The sequence below is a fragment of the Procambarus clarkii genome, chromosome 38 (genome assembly GCF_040958095.1).
Source record: "Procambarus clarkii isolate CNS0578487 chromosome 38, FALCON_Pclarkii_2.0, whole genome shotgun sequence".
In the NCBI taxonomy this organism is placed as follows: Eukaryota; Metazoa; Arthropoda; class Malacostraca; order Decapoda; family Cambaridae; genus Procambarus; species Procambarus clarkii.
The window spans coordinates 11,983,506-12,000,517 of NC_091187.1; the positions used below are offsets into that span (position 1 = coordinate 11,983,506).

The 17,012-nt window shown below is 49.0% G+C and overlaps 1 protein-coding gene across 7 annotated transcripts in view; it reads left to right on the forward strand.

Annotated features, from left to right (window-relative positions):
- The window catches only part of LOC123771958 (zinc finger protein castor homolog 1), a 397,241-nt gene that overhangs the window by 72,730 nt on the left and 307,499 nt on the right, over nt 1-17,012 (forward strand). The gene's annotated exons all lie outside the window — the stretch shown is intronic.

Consider the following 17,012-nt stretch of genomic DNA (forward strand, 5'->3'; position numbering starts at 1 on the left):
TCCGCCAGAAAGAACACCTTCCAACAACCCCCAGACAAATATGGCCGACTGGTGCCGTGTTCGACACAAGATCTGTCTCCGAACTCAGCAGCCTGCTCCTCCTTCGCCTCGATGACCATGGACATTCCTGTGGCCTCTTTGATAGGGTCAGAGTGTGGGTCCTAGATCGATGTCTTGTAAGGCGGGTTGATAATCGCTCTCGTGATCTTGATAATGCTCAGACTAAGGGCAATGGTTAGTCTTCTCCATATTTAGGTGCCAGACGGAAATTTAAGAAATCGACTTGAGAATGGTCCAGGACGGACCGAAACGTCGTCGTCCCTTCACCTTCTAGTGTGTGGTCTGGTCAACATACTTTAGCCACGTTTTTGTGACTCATCGCCGGCAAATTTAAGAAGTTTGAGAGAGAAAGTCGAATTTTGCTGCTGATGTTGTTGCTGCTGTTGTTACTACTGCTGCTGCTGTTGTTACTGTTGCTGCTGCTGCTGTTACTACTGCTGCTGTTACTGCTGTTGTTACTACTGCTGCTGCTGTTGTTACTGTTGCTGCTGCTGCTGTTACTACTGCTGCTGTTACTGCTGTTGTTACTACTGCTGCTGCTGTTGTTACTGCTGTTGTTACTACTGCTGCTGCTGTTGTTACTACTGCTGCTGCTGTTGTTACTACTGCTGCTGCTGATGTTACTGCTGTTGTTACTACTGCTGCTGCTGTTGTTATTGTTGTTGTTACTACTGCTGCTGTTGTTGTTACTGCTGTTGTTATTACTGCTGCTGCTGTTGTTACTACTGCTGCTGCTGTTGTTACTGCTGTTGTTACTACTGCTGCTGCTGTTGTTACTGCTGTTGTTACTACTGCTGCTGCTGTTGTTACTACTGCTGCTGGTGTTGTTACTGTTGTTGTTACTACTGCTGCTGCTGTTGTTACTGCTGTTGTTACTACTGCTGCTACTGTTGTTACTGTTGTTGTTACTACTGCTGCTGCTGTTGTTACTGCTGTTGTTACTACTGCTGCTGCTGATGTTACTGCTGTTGTTACTACTGCTGCTGCTGTTGTTACTACTGCTGCTGTTGTTACTACTGTTGCTGTTGTTACTACTGTTGCTGCTGTTGTTGCTGTTGCTGCTGCTGTTACTGTTGCTGCTGCTGTTGTTACTGTTGCTGCTGCTGTTGTTACTGCTGCTGCTGGTGTTGTTACTGCTGCTGCTGGTGTTACTGCTGCTGCTGATGTTACTGCTGCTGCTGGTGTTACTGCTGCTGCTGCTGCTGTTGTTACTGTTGCTGCTGCTGTTGTTACTGCTGCTGCTGCTGTTGTTACTGTTGCTGCTGCTGTTGTTACTGTTGCTGCTGCTGTTGTTACTGTTGCTGCTGCTGTTGTTACTGCTGCTGCTGGTGTTGTTACTGCTGCTGGTGTTACTGCTGCTGCTGGTGTTACTGCTGCTGCTGGTATTACTGCTGCTGCTGGTGTTACTGCTGTTGCTGCTGGTGTTACTGCTGCTGCTGGTGTTACTGCTGTTGCTGCTGGTGTTACTGCTGCTGCTGGTGTTGTTACTGCTGCTGCTGCTGGTGTTACTGCTGCTGCAGCTGGTGTTACTGCTGCTGCTGCTGGTGTTACTGTTGCTGCTGCTGGTATTACTGCTGCTGATGGTGTTACTGCTGCTATTGGTGGTGTTACTGCTGCTACTGCTGGTGTTACTGCTGCTGCTGCTGGTGTTACTGCTATTGCTGGTGTTACTGCTGCTCCTGCTGGTGTTACTGCTGCTGCTGCTGCTGGTGTTACTGTTGCTATTGCTGGTGTTACTGCTGCTGCTGCTGGTGTTATTGTTGCTATTGCTGGTGTTACTGCTGCTACTGCTGGTGTTACTGCTGCTGGTGTTACTGCTATTGCTGGTGTTACTGCTGCTACTGCTGGTGTTACTGCTGCTACTGCTGGTGTTACTGTTTCTGCTGCTGCTGTTGCTGCTGCTGGTGTTACTGCTACTGCTGCTGGTGTTACTGCTACTGCTGCTGGTGTTACTGCTATTGCTGGTGTTACTGCTATTGCTGGTGTTACTGCTGCTACTGCTAGTGTTACTGCTGCTACTGCTGGTGTTACTGCTGCTACTGCTGGTGTTACTGCTGCTACTGCTGTTACTGCTGCTACTGCTGGTGTTACTGCTGCTGCTGCTGGTGTTACTGCTGCTACTGATGGTGTTACTGCTGCTACTGCTGGTGTTACTGTTGCTGCTGCTGGTGTTACTGCTACTGATGGTGTTACTGTTGCTGCTGCTGGTGTTACTGCTGCTGCTGGTGTTATTGTTGTTGCTGGTGTTACTGTTGTTGCTGCTGGTGTTACTGTTGCTGCTGCTGGTGTTACTGTTTCTGCTGCTGCTGTTACTGCTACTGGTGTTACTGCTGCTACTGCTGGTGTTACTGCTGCTACTGCTGGTGTTACTGCTGCTACTGATGGTGTTACTGCTGCTGCTGGTGTTACTGCTGCTACTGATGGTGTTACTGCTGTTACTGCTGCTACTGATGGTGTTACTGCTGCTGCTGCTGCTGGTGTTACTGCTGCTGCTGGTGTTACTGTTGCTGCTGCTGGTGTTACTGTTACTGCTGGTGTTACTGTTTCTGCTGCTGCTGTTACTGCTACTGGTGTTACTGCTGCTACTGCTGGTGTTACTGCTGCTACTGCTGGTGTTACTGCTGCTACTGCTGGTGTTACTGCTGCTACTGCTGTTACTGCTGCTACTGCTGGTGTTACTGCTGCTGCTGGTGTTACTGCTGCTACTGCTGGTGTTACTGCTGCTACTGCTGTTGTTACTGCTGCTACTGCTGGTGTTCCTGCTGCTGCTGCTGGTGTTACTGCTGCTGCTGGTGTTACTGCTGCTGGCGTTACTGCTGCTGCTGGTGTTACTGCTGCTGGCGTTACTGCTGCTGCTGGTGTTACTGCTACTGCTGGTGTTACTGCTGCTACTGCTGGTGTTACTGCTGCTACTGCTGGTGTTACTGCTGCTACTGTTGTTGTTACTGCTGCTGCTGCTGGTGTTACTGCTGCTGCTGGTGTTACTGCTGCTGGTGTTACTGCTGCTGCTGGTGTTACTGCTGCTACTGCTGGTGTTACTGCTGCTGCTGGTGTTACTGCTGCTACTGCTGGTGTTACTGCTGCTGCTGCTGGTGTTACTGCTGCTACTGCTGGTGTTACTGCTGCTACTGCTGGTGTTACTGCTGCTGCTGCTGGTGTTACTGCTGCTGCTGGTGTTACTGCTGCTACTGCTGGTGTTACTGCTGCTACTGCTGGTGTTACTGCTGCTACTGCTGGTGTTACTGCTGCTACTGCTGGTGTTACTGCTGCTACTGCTGGTGTTACTGCTGCTACTGCTGGTGTTACTGCTGCTACTGCTGGTGTTACTGCTGCTACTGCTGGTGTTACTGCTGCTGCTGCTGGTGTTACTGCTGTTACTGCTGGTGTTACTGCTGCTGCTGGTGTTACTGCTGCTACTGCTGGTGTTACTGCTGCTACTGCTGGTGTTACTGCTGCTGCTGCTGGTGTTACTGCTGCTGCTGGTGTTACTGCTGCTACTGCTGGTGTTACTGCTGCTACTGCTGGTGTTACTGCTGCTACTGCTGGTGTTACTGCTGCTACTGCTGGTGTTACTGCTGCTGCTGGTGTTACTGCTGCTGCTGGTGTTACTGCTGCTACTGCTGGTGTTACTGCTGCTGCTGGTGTTACTGCTGCTGCTGGTGTTACTGCTGCTACTGCTGGTGTTACTGCTGCTGCTGCTGCAGGTGTTACTGCTGCTGCTGGTGTTACTGCTGCTACTGCTGGTGTTACTGCTGCTACTGCTGGTGTTACTGCTGCTGCTGCTGGTGTTACTGCTGCTGCTGGTGTTACTGCTGCTACTGCTGGTGTTACTGCTGCTACTGCTGGTGTTACTGCTGCTACTGCTGGTGTTACTGCTGCTACTGCTGGTGTTACTGCTGCTGCTGGTGTTACTGCTGCTGCTGGTGTTACTGCTGCTACTGCTGGTGTTACTGCTGCTGCTGCTGCAGGTGTTACTGCTGCTGCTGGTGTTACTGCTGCTACTGCTGGTGTTACTGCTGCTACTGCTGGTGTTACTGCTGCTGCTGCTGGTGTTACTGCTGCTGCTGGTGTTACTGCTGCTACTGCTGGTGTTACTGCTGCTACTGCTGGTGTTACTGCTGCTACTGCTGGTGTTACTGCTGCTACTGCTGGTGTTACTGCTGCTGCTGGTGTTACTGCTGCTGCTGGTGTTACTGCTGCTACTGCTGGTGTTACTGCTGCTGCTGGTGTTACTGCTGCTGCTGGTGTTACTGCTGCTACTGCTGGTGTTACTGCTGCTGCTGCTGCAGGTGTTACTGCTGCTGCTGGTGTTACTGCTGCTACTGCTGGTGTTACTGCTGCTGCTGCTGCAGGTGTTACTGCTGCTGCTGGTGTTACTGCTGCTACTGCTGGTGTTACTGCTGCTGCTGCTGCTGTAGGTTAACACTCGGCCGCTTTACGCTCAACCAACATAAAGATGTGAGACATTTGATTTTTGTAATTTTGAATTACATAAAACAAAAAAACTAGCCATCTGGGTAGGCCTCACTGGTAGTGTTGGGTTTTAGGCCTACCAACCGCAGAAGGATTATTAAGGCCGGCGATGTACTTGACTAACAAACCATTTTCAACGTTGTCCGATACTGAAGCAGTCTCTCGGTGTAAATAGAGCTATATGCGGGGCTATATACTTTGAGGTATATACAGTATATAATTCTTGCCAGGCCTCACTGTAGGCCGCTTATGCTAGGATGTCGCACCCCAAGTTCCCCTTCCCTCCCTCCCTCTCTCCATCATTTTCCCACGCCATCCCCCCTTTCCTTCCTCGAGTCCCTCCCTTCACCTCACGGCCGCAGCTCCCTCCATCACCTCTCACATCTCCACCTAACCCCCCTCCTCCTCCAACACCCACACCACCACCAGGGCACAACACCCAACTCCCCCAATACAGTACACATACAAAACACAAACCCTCGCCTCTGCCTCCCTCTATACCAAGAACACCCTGGCCAGAGCCTCTCCATCCCCACACACCCTTTTGTGCCCCTCTGCGCCGATTTAACCCTTTCACGGGAACCCGGTGAGTTAGCAGGGACAGGGGGGGGGGGGTTATTTGGGTCCTGGGGGGGGGGGGAAGGAAAGGTAAGGGGGGTCGGGAGAAAGAGAGGTGGAAAGATCACATATTATTCCACAACATATATAAGTTAGCTAGGGTCCAGCGGTGAAAGTCTCCTGTGCCAGGTAAGTCCACTACGGGCTCACCATAGCCCGTGCTTCTTGGAGCTTGTTCAGAGTAGCTGAATGTAAAACAACAACAACAACAGCGGTGAACGCCTTGTCACTCTGCAACCAGTGATATGGTTGGCTTGGAATATGTCACATATGTACTTATGTATGAGCCAAATAGTGACTATAAGCAATAAGTCTTATATGTGCTGTCTTGTGCGAGAGCGGGTTGCACTCTTGTGGTTCGGTAAGCCGTGAGTCGTTGTCTAATTCAAGGCCAACCTTCCCACTGCATGTTGCAGGTCAAATTCATTCTTGTTTTTAGCGATGGGACAAACTCGCGACAATAGATGGCGTGAGGTGTGCAGAGCCTCGTGCTGGTGCGTGTGATGACAGATCAGGTGTTGTAAGGCAGGTTGTGGTGAGTGAGGAAGGTGTTGTGGAGTAGTGAGCGGCGATCATCTATGTCTCCTTCCTGCAGGATGCCTTCCTGTGTGAGATGACTGCTCAGTGTTAGGAGACTTTCCTGTGTTGCACAGTCCACTCTCCACAGTTGCAGGCATATTCCTTAACTGCTAAATATGCGCCAGCTTGTCACAGGTGGCGGATATGTTGTTTTCCTGCCCATCCTCCTGAAAAGATAGTATTTATAGTAACTATTTGGTCCAAAGTATCTGTATGTAGTAATGGACCACCATTTCTATTTATTGGTAATTTTAGAAAAGTTCACTTTTTGTACTTTTTAATTTTATAGTCAGCAAAATGAACCTGAAAACCAAACTTAAACATTCCTAGGCGTAGTATAGCACTTCTATGTATTATTTTAGATCTAAGATAGCGTGCATTAGGCCCAGGATTGCTAGGCGTGGTTTCCGGTTTGTCCAAATTCAGTAATACAAAAATCAACTGTCTGGTGGTCCATCACTACATATTGGTACTGCCCACACAATAGTTACTCTCAGTACTATCATTTTAGGCTGATCCGCGAGTTTCCTGACCTTTTTTATTAAGAAGCTTAGGTATACAGAGCAGTGTGCTGCCACCTAGTTCTGTGTGAGAGATTACACAGTGTAGATCAAACACTGGCCATAAGGTCATCTAATATACCAATCTCACAGGATGGTTAGTCGTACATGGAATCAGGAGAGAACATGAAATGTGAGGCTTGATCTCCGCTAGCACACTCTAGGTACAGCACAAGAAGATATTCCAATATTCGTGAGTGTATGAAATAATTACAGAGCTCAAGGTGCTCCATACCATTTGGTCTGAAGTCACTGATAACAGGGCAGTCACATATATGGTGTTGACGTTGGGAACCCTGGCGAGAACGGGCTGCATGAACTGTTGTTTTGGTAACAGTATCTTTAGGGCACCTCCGGTATATTGACCAGACCACACACTAGAAGGTGAAGGGACGACGACGTTTAGGTCCGTCCTGGACCATTCTCAAGTCGATTGAGAATGGTTCAAGACGGACCGAAATGTCGTCGTCCCTTCACCTTCTAGTGTGTGGTCTGGTCAACATACATTAGCTACGTTATTGTGACTCGTCGCCTGCAGCGCCGGTATAGTTATCAGAGAACACAGGTGCTTGAGAGTTCTTTGGAATGGAAATAAGTACATTGGACTTGGCGGCGGACTCAACTTTTTAGTGCATTCCATTTGTTCTCTTCCTTGACACTGACAAATAATTGATGATGTCTCTGTGGCTCATTTGGGTACGCGGTTTCCACCTGTGTCCCCTTCCTCGTGCACTCCCATTCCCGAATAATCTGTCTTTGTCAGTCCAATCAATTTTACGTGGTGATCAGTCACGTCTTCCCCAATTCTCTTGTTTTACAGCGACGCGAGGTTGAATGCCATTAGTCTTTCCTTGTAAGTCATATCTCTCAGCGCTAGGGCAAGTAATCTTGGTAAAACTCGGGAGTCTCAGCAACTTTGCTGTGCGTTAGAGACGATAAGGACTCAACACTGACGCTGCGTATTCTAAGATTAGTCAGATATACGTGGGATACATGGTCCTGAACGATTCCTCATTCACATCTCTAAATGCAGTTCATATGTTGGCCAATCTTGCATACGCCGCTGACTATATCTGATTAATGTGAGCTTCGGTAGACAGGCTCGGTGGGATATCAACCCCCAAATCCTTTCCTCTGCATTGAAATTGAAATTGAAATAAGTTTATTGAGGTAAAATACAAACAAAGGGATGAGGTAGCTCAAGCTATTCTCACCCCGTTCAGTACATCGTGTTAATACATACATAGACACACATCACCAGCAATAAACGTATTACCGAACATTCTGAGAGATAAACATATACATTTCCTCCTTTACACAAGTATTCCTCTGCATGATTCTTGAAGTGTTTCATCTCCCATTTGGCTTTTTGTCGGGCCTCCAGATCCCAGCACTCAGATTTATTACTTTGCCCTTGCTAGAGTTAAACTCCAGTAGCCAACTGTTAGTTCAAGTCATCCAGCAGTGTGTACTCATCTACTTGTACTCACCTGGTTGAGCTGGCAAGGACGAGCTCTTGCTCTTAAGCCCCACCTTTCGACCATCACTGGTTCAATGTAGTGACTCACTTCACTCGTTCTTCAAGTCATATTGACATAAAAGCTGTATACGGTATTGGCTTCCACGACTTCCTCCTCTAGTTCCTTCCACATATTTATGAAATTGAAAACAGTTCTTTCTGACATCTCTGTGAGTCGTCATACGTCAGGCTGCGAGCAGCCGCGTCTAACAGCCTGGTTGATCAGTCCAGCAACTAGGAGGCCTGGTCGACGACCGGGCCGCGGGGACACTAAGCCCCGGAAGCACCTCAAGGTAAGGAGTCATCTGTGTTCCCAGTTTCCAATTATGTTATCTCGTTTTACTGTTCATTAATTTGGACATTGCTTCTATATCTACTTTGTCAATCTCTTTAGTATCGTATACGTTGTTATCATGTTTGCTCAATTCCTGCTTTCTCCAGTATAGTCAGGTCCAGTTCCTTCGGTCTTTCTTCATAGCTCGATCAGTCCCGTTAACTCAGGAACGAGTCTTGTTGCACATTTTTTAACCTTTTCTAGTTTTATTTTGTGCTTCTTTATGTAGGGGGTTCCATGCCGTGACAGCATACCCGACTCAATAATGGGTCTCAAAGGATGTATACAGCGCTCGGAAGGCATCTTTGTCCAAGTTGCTGAAGGATAACTGGACGTTTGCCAGTATGGCATATGCTGCCCTCGTTATTCTGCTGATGATTGGGGAGTAGAACTCCCAGAACAATCTATCCAGGTACACAACTATCTATTTGTGCTTGCGAGGGTTGAGCTCTGGCTCTTTGGTCCCGCCTCTCAACTGTCAATCAACTGATGTGCAGATTCCTGAGCCTACTGGGCTCTATCATATCTACAATTGAAAGTGTGTATGGAGTCAGCCTCCACCACATCACTGCCTAATGCATTCCATCCGTGTGTGTGTGTGTGTGTAAGTGAAGGGGGGGGGGATGGTGATGATGCTTACGCCAACGACGACGATGATGATGATGATGATGATGATGATGATGATGACGATGATGATGATGATGATGATGATGATGATGATGATGATGATGATGATGATGATGATGATGATGATGATGATGATGATGATGATGATGAAGGAGCAGCAAGATGCCGTGAGGACCCTGCGGGATGCTGGCGTCAGGTCCATCCAGCATCAGCTCTTATCACACAATATCTATATGAAAAAAATCTTCCAAGATTCCGTGTATGATTAGTGATCTGAGAGGCGCGCCTCCCAAATTACTCATTAATGGAGGACGTTGTTCCTGCTCCCGTGTGGCTCCTCCCGTGTGGCTCCTGCTCCCGTGTTGCTCCTGCTCCCGTGTGGCTCCTGCTCCCGTGTTGCTCCTGCTCCCGTGTGGCTCCAGCTCCCGTGTGGCTCCTGCTCCTAGTGCTGCTCCCGTGTGGCTCCTGCTCCCGTGTGGCTCCTGCTCCCGTGTGGCTCCTCCTCCTAGTGCTGCTCCCGTGTGGCTCCTGCTCCAAGTGCTGCTCCCGTGTGGCTCCTGCTCCCGGGTGGCTCCTGCTCCCGTGTGGCTCCTCCCGTGTGGCTCCTGCTCCCGTGTGGCTCCTGCCCCCGTGTGGCTCCTGCTCCCGTGTGGCTCCTCCCGTGTGGCTCCTGCTCCCGTGTGGCTCCTGCTCCCGTGTGGCTCCTGCTCCCGTGTGGCTCCAGCTCCCGTGTGGCTCCTGCTCCCGTGTGGCTCCTGCTCCCGTGTGGTTCCTGCTCCCGTGTGGCTCCTGCTCCCGTGTGGCTCCTGCTCCCGTGTGGCTCCTGCTCCCGTGTGGCTCATGCTCCCGTGTGGCTCCTGCTCCCGTGTGGTTCCTGCTCCCGTGTGGCTCATGCTCCCGTGTGGCTCCTGCTCCCGTGTGGCTCCTGCTCCTAGTGCTGCTCCCGTGTGGCTCCTGCTCCCGTGTGGCTCCTGCTCCCGTGTGGCTCCTGCTCCTAGTGCTGCTCCCGTGTGGCTCCTGCTCTCGTGTGGCTCCTGCTCCCGTGTGGCTCCTGCTCCCGTGTGGCTCCTGCTCCTAGTGCTGCTCCCGTGTGGCTCATGCTCTCGTGTGGCTCCTGCTCCCGTGTGGCTCCTGCTCTCGTGTGGTTCCTGCTCTCGTGTGGCTCCTGCTCCCGTGTGGCTCCTGCTCCCGTGTGGCTCCTGCTCCCGTGTGGCTCATGCTCCCGTGTGGCTCATGCTCTCGTGTGGCTCCTGCTCCCGTGTGGCTCCTGCTCCTAGTGCTGCTCCCGTGTGGCTCATGCTCCCGTGTGGCTCCTGCTCCCGTGTGGCTCCTGCTCCTAGTGCTGCTCCCGTGTGGCTCCTGCTCTCGTGTGGCTCCTGCTCCCGTGTGGCTCCTGCTCCCGTGTGGCTCCTGCTCCTAGTGCTGCTCCCGTGTGGCTCATGCTCTCGTGTGGCTCCTGCTCCCGTGTGGCTCCTGCTCCCGTGTGGCTCCTGCTCCTAGTGCTGCTCCCGTGTGGCTCATGCTCTCGTGTGGCTCCTGCTCCCGTGTGGCTCCTGCTCTCGTGTGGTTCCTGCTCTCGTGTGGCTCCTGCTCCCGTGTGGCTCCTGCTCCCGTGTGGCTCCTGCTCCCGTGTGGCTCATGCTCCCGTGTGGCTCATGCTCTCGTGTGGCTCCTGCTCCCGTGTGGCTCCTGCTCCTAGTGCTGCTCCCGTGTGGCTCATGCTCCCGTGTGGCTCCTGCTCCCGTGTGGTTCCTGCTCCCGTGTGGCTCCTGCTCCCGTGTGGTTCCTGCTCCCGTGTGGCTCCTGCTCCCGTGTGGTTCCTGCTCCCGTGTGGCTCCTGCTCCCGTGTGGCTCCTGCTCCTAGTGCTGCTCCCGTGTGGCTCCTGCTCTCGTGTGGCTCCTGCTCCCGTGTGGCTCCTGCTCCCGTGTGGCTCCTGCTCCCGTGTGGCTCCTGCTCCTAGTGCTGCTCCCGTGTGGCTCATGCTCTCGTGTGGCTCCTGCTCCCGTGTGGTTCCTGCTCCCGTGTGGCTCCTGCTCCCGTGTGGCTCCTGCTCCCGTGTGGCTCCTGCTCCTAGTGCTGCTCCCGTGTGGATGCTCTCAAATGAAACCCTTGAATATATACGAGCCGCAGTAGGCCTGGCCGTGTGAGCGAATAAACTAAGCCAAGTTGTCATACAGGAAAGGCTTCTGGCGTATGTGCGGTGAGGCCTAAGCCTTACCTGGGCCGCCTCTGTATAGACGGTTGGGATCCTCTTATTATTGGCCATCTGTAACCGCGAACCCTCACCACCGCCCTTCATTTGTCATAACCCACCACTTTATAGACTCCCGGGTTTACAGATTCCAGAATTTATGGGCTCAGTTGTTGACGTTTCAGAGGTAACTAATCTATATTTATTGGGAGTTTTCTGTTCAAGTGTAGGCTTCCTATTGTTTAATGTGTTCACAGGTGGAATTAATTTTATATATGACATAATGATGTTTTTGGATGATAATTTTTTGTATGTTGGGATTTACAGCCGTGGGACTTGCAGACAGTGCGAGGGGAGGTTACAGGCTGTGTTGAGCCTTGAGAAATTGATGTAATGTTATCAGTGGATATGAAGGCGTTCCCTCGTGCGGCTCGTGCATCACTTATCTAAACACTTCATGATAATATTTGAGGTAATTTCGCCCAGACTGATTTTACGGAACCCCGTCGAGGAGATGGACCTTGTTTACCACATATGTTAGACCAATAATGAAATATGCGGCGCCAGCGTGGAGTCCTTGTCTAATCAAACACGAAACGAAGTTGGAGAACGTTCACTGGTATGCCACCAGACTAGTCCCAGGACTAAGGGGTATAAGTTGCGAAGAAAAGCTACAGGAACTAACCATCGCGTCACTAAAAGATGGCAGAGTTAGGGTAGACATGTTTACTACATACAAAATTATCAGGGAAATTGATAGAGCAGACTATTTTAATGGGTAATACACGAACAAGGGGCCACAAATATTAACAAAGTTCCCAAATAATAATTATAGTATATATAGTCATTATATTTTATTTAATGAGGAGTGACAAATTAAATGCACTAAGAAGGATGGTAGAAGCAGCCTCCATAAACAATTCCATGTGTAGATATGACAGAACTCCGTAGATATAAGTACCAGTAGATATAAGCACCTCCAAAGGATACCTGATCAACCAGGCGTACGTCAGGCTGCGAGCAGCCGCGTCCAACAGCCTGGTTGATCAGTCCGGCAACCAGGAGGCCTGGTCGACGACCGGGCCGCGGGGACGCTAAGCCCCGGAAGCACCTCAAGGTAACCTCAAGGTAAGGAACTGAACACGCTTGTAAACCTGCACTGCAGTTGACTGAACGTTGAGAGTTTGGATCAAAGAGCTGGAGCTCAACCCCGCAAGCACAGGTAAGCCCACACACAAGGACTGTCATCCATGGTGGGAACAAGAATAAACAACAGTGGTTACAGATAATTTATTAACAACGAGTAATCAATAAGTAGACTAAGTGTGAAAAGAAAGCGGTGTAGGCAGCCTTCACACACTGCTTTGCTACCAGGTGATTGTGGGGTGAGAGGCAGAGCCCAAGACCTGGAGCTCAGTCCCCGAAAGTGCAGCTAGATGAGCACACACACACACACACACACGCACACACACACACACACACACACACACACTCACACACACACACACACACACACACACACACACACACACACACACACACACACACACACACACACACACACACACACACACACACACACTCTGTACTCGGTCCTATCTTGTTTCTGATATATGTAAATGATCTCCCGGAGGGTATCGATTCATTTCTCTCAATGTTTGCGGACGATGCTAAAATTATGAGAAGGATTAAAACAGAAGAGGACTGTTTGAGGCTTCGAGAAGACCTAGACAAGCTGAAGGAATGGTCGAACAAATGGTTGTTAGAGTTTAACCCAACCAAATGTAATATAATGAAGATAGGTGTAGGGAGCAGGAGGCCAGATACAAGGTATCATCTGGGAGAGGAAATTCTTCAGGAGTCAGATAAGGAAAAAGACTTGGGGGTTGATATCACGCCAGACCTGTCCCCTGCAGCACATATCAAGCGGATAACATCAGCGGCATATGCCAGGCTGGCCAACATACGAACGGCATTCAGAAACTTGTGTAAAGAATCATTCAGAACTTTGTATACCACATATGTCAGGCCAATCCTGGAGTATGCAGCCCCAGCATGGAGTCCATATCTAGTCAAGGATAAGACTAAACTGGAAAAGGTTCAAAGGTTTGCCACCAGACTAGTACCCGAGCTGAGAGGTATGAGCTACGAGGAGAGACTACGGGAATTAAACCTCACTTCACTGGAAGACAGAAGAGTTAGGGGGGACATGATCACCACATTCAAGATTCTGAAGGGAATTGATAGGGTAGATAAAGACAGTCTATTTAACACAAGGGGAACACGCACAAGGGGACACAGGCGGAAACTGAGTGCCCAAATGAGCCACAGAGATATTAGAAAGCACTTTTTTAGTGTCAAGAGTGGTTGACAAATGGAATGCATTAGGCAGTGATGTGGTGGAGGCTGACTCCATACACAGTTTCAAGTGTAGATATGATAGAGCCCAATAGGCTCAGGAATCTGTACACCTGTTGATTGACGGTTGAGAGGCGGGACCAAAGAGCCAGAGCTCAACCCCCGCAAACACAACTAGGTGAGTACAACTAGGTGAGTACACACACACACACACACACACACACACACACACACACACACACACACACACACACACACACACACACACACACCACACACACACACACACACCACACACACACCACACACACACACCACACACACACACACACACATACACACACACACTCACACACACACACACACACACACACACACACACACACACACACACACACACACACACACACACACACACACACACACACACACAGATATACACTCCATACACAGTTTTAAATGTAGATATGATAGAGCTCAGAAGGCTCAGGAATCTATACACCAGTTGATTGACAGTTGAGAGGCGGGACCAAAGAGCCAGAGCTCAACCCCCGCAAACACAACTAGGTGAGTACAACTAGGTGAGTACACACACACACACACACACACACACACACACACACACACACACACACACACACACACACACACACACACACACACACACACACACACACACACACACACCACACACACCACACACACACACACACCACACACACACCACACACACACACACACACATACACACACACACTCACACACACACACACACACACACACACACACACACACACACACACACACACACACACACACACACACACACACACTCCATACACAGTTTTAAATGTAGATATGATAGAGCTCAGAAGGCTCAGGAATCTATACACCAGTTGATTGACAGTTGAGAGGCGGGACCAAAGAGCCAAAGCTCAACCTCCGCAAGCACAAATAGGTGAGTACACACAGGTTGGTAGGAGTGAGAAGAAACCAAGCACAAACATTAGAAAAGTTACATGTTTATGATCAACATAACTTTTACTGCCACATTCTCATCTCGTCCAAGTCATTTCCTAAAATGTTCACATGAAAATATGTATCCGGTCGTGTGGGGAGCGGCCAGGTCGGCTCCAATCACTCTCTCAAACAAGGTTACTAACGCCCCTGAAGCTGTACCAAATAGAACCATGAGGACCATCCCAATGACACCAAAATGGACGGAAACCAAATATTAAGCCAGTTAGAACCAGAATCCAAACCTCTTAACATCCCTAGCAGTCAAGGACTTCAAAAACCGATAAAGGATACAGCAAAAAAAAAAAGATTGTAGAAGTAAAAGACTTTAAGTTACTTCAGAACAATTGAACTTGAACGTTCACTCTAATTACGCACACCGTACTCTGGAGTCTGTAAAAAAGATCCATCCTGTTAACCTAACCTAACCTAACCTAACCTAACCTACCTAATCTAACCTACCTAATCTAATCTAACCTAACCTAACCAGCCGGAGTTCGGTTTCATGAATAATGCATTAATAAGCACTAAAAATAACAAAGTTCTGTGATGAAACAAAAAAATTAATAAATAACTTGGAGCCACTAAGGAATCGCCCTCAAAAAATTACTTTTAGCACTGTCAGATAAAATATAACCTCAGGTATATTTTAGCTCAGACTTTACTGTACGTCATTTTTTTTTACTAACGCAACCAACGTGTTAATAATGCGACGTATTAATAAAACGGGCAGCACCGTTACATAGACGTTTTCCGCGAATTTAGTAAAATAGACAAATTACTATATAGACGCACATATAAAGATCTGTGAACAAAATGTTGCTTTATTTTTTAATTACAGAAACGAGAAATATATTCAACTCTGCTTCTTAAACTTGGCAATCATCTCCCGGAGATTTACACACACACACTCGCGCGCGTACATAAACACTCACGCTCGCGTACACACACTCACGCGCACGTACACACACACACACACACACACACACACACACACACACACACACACACACACACACACACACACACACACACACACACACACACACACACACACACACACACACACACACACACACACAAGGGTCTCGCGGCTCAGTGGACAGCGCTCTGGGGTCGTAGTCCTAAGGTCCCGGGTTCGATCCCCGACAGAGGCAGAAACAAATTGGCAGTGTTTTTTTCACCCTGGTGCCCCTGCTCACCTAGTAGTAAATAGGTACCTGGGAGTTAGACAACTGTTACGAGCGGCTTCCTGTAGATGTGTGTGTGTGTGCGCGCGCGCTTGTGTTAGAAAAAATATATGTTGTAGGCATTAAAGAGGAAAAATAAATTGGTTAGAAAGGCGGGGCCCAAGAGCTAATAGCTCGATTCTGCAGATACAAATAACAAATAGATACAAATAGTAAACACACACACACACACACACACACACACACACACACACACACACACACACACACACACACACACACACACACACACACACACACACACACACACACACAAACACTCCCATTCACGTAACATTTGACCTACAGTTTTTCATATTCACACATCTTGCACAAAAAATTTCACTCTTAGGTCTTATTTGACTCTTTTACGTCTCTTATGTTACACGTATTTACTCTTATTTCACAAACAGATGTATAATACACCGCTGATCAAAGCTAGAGGCATACATTTATCCAAAAGTATATAAAGTCGTCTCCAAGCACATATTTACATACCTACAATACACATAGATATAATTGAGCCTGAATGTACAAACAAAAGCAACCCACCTAAACTATCGACACCGGTAGATAGTATCGGTAGATAGACGACGGTAGATAGTATCGGTAGATGTCAGTATTACGTTGTTAGCTTTTTAATAATACATCGTATTTCCGACGTATTAGAGATGAGGACTGTTTGCTCCACTACCTACAGTCGTTCGCTAATCGTTTACTGAAAGGATACCTCGTGAATGTTGGACTTTGCGTGTGTCTGAAATTCTGAGAACCAAATGTATTCACATGGAGATATGTACAAGCAGCATAATAATTACTTAGCCAGGTTTAGCTACAGCAGCGGGCACCGTGACAGAGTTATGATCTGTGGTATTTGACATGTAGTGATCGCTCACAGCTGACTTCCGCGAAGGTTCATTGGTTCTCCAACCAACTAAGCGCGGGGCGCTGGCCAATGAGCGCTAAGCTCAGGACGCAGCAACTGTACACTTACATTGTCTATGTCACGTATTTCCCGTGGCATGGGGCTTTTATTGACACAAAGGCACGTAATTGTGAAGGTACGACTTGTGTAAAACAGGATACACACACACACACACACGTTAACACGTGAAAGATGTTAATCCTCCACAGACTGCGGTCCTGTAACTAACGAAATTCGCCCATTAATTCCTCGGTAGCGCTTTCCATATGACGCCGCAGCGAAATTCGTTTCGAGAGAGATTTTGTCGTAATGATGCGGGCTGCCCGCACTCAAGCGGTGTAGCAAATGCGTGAGTCAGTCGAGTGTGAGAGAGGTGTTGTTTGTGGCCGGCGCTGTGCTCTCTAGCAGGTAATGTGGCAGAATGACCTGTTTCTCTCGTGGAGGTATTCCATCCGGCCCTCCTGGGTGGATGTTCATGTGGGGGGTAGCAGTGCCAGCCTGGTTAGGAAGGGGGGGGGGGT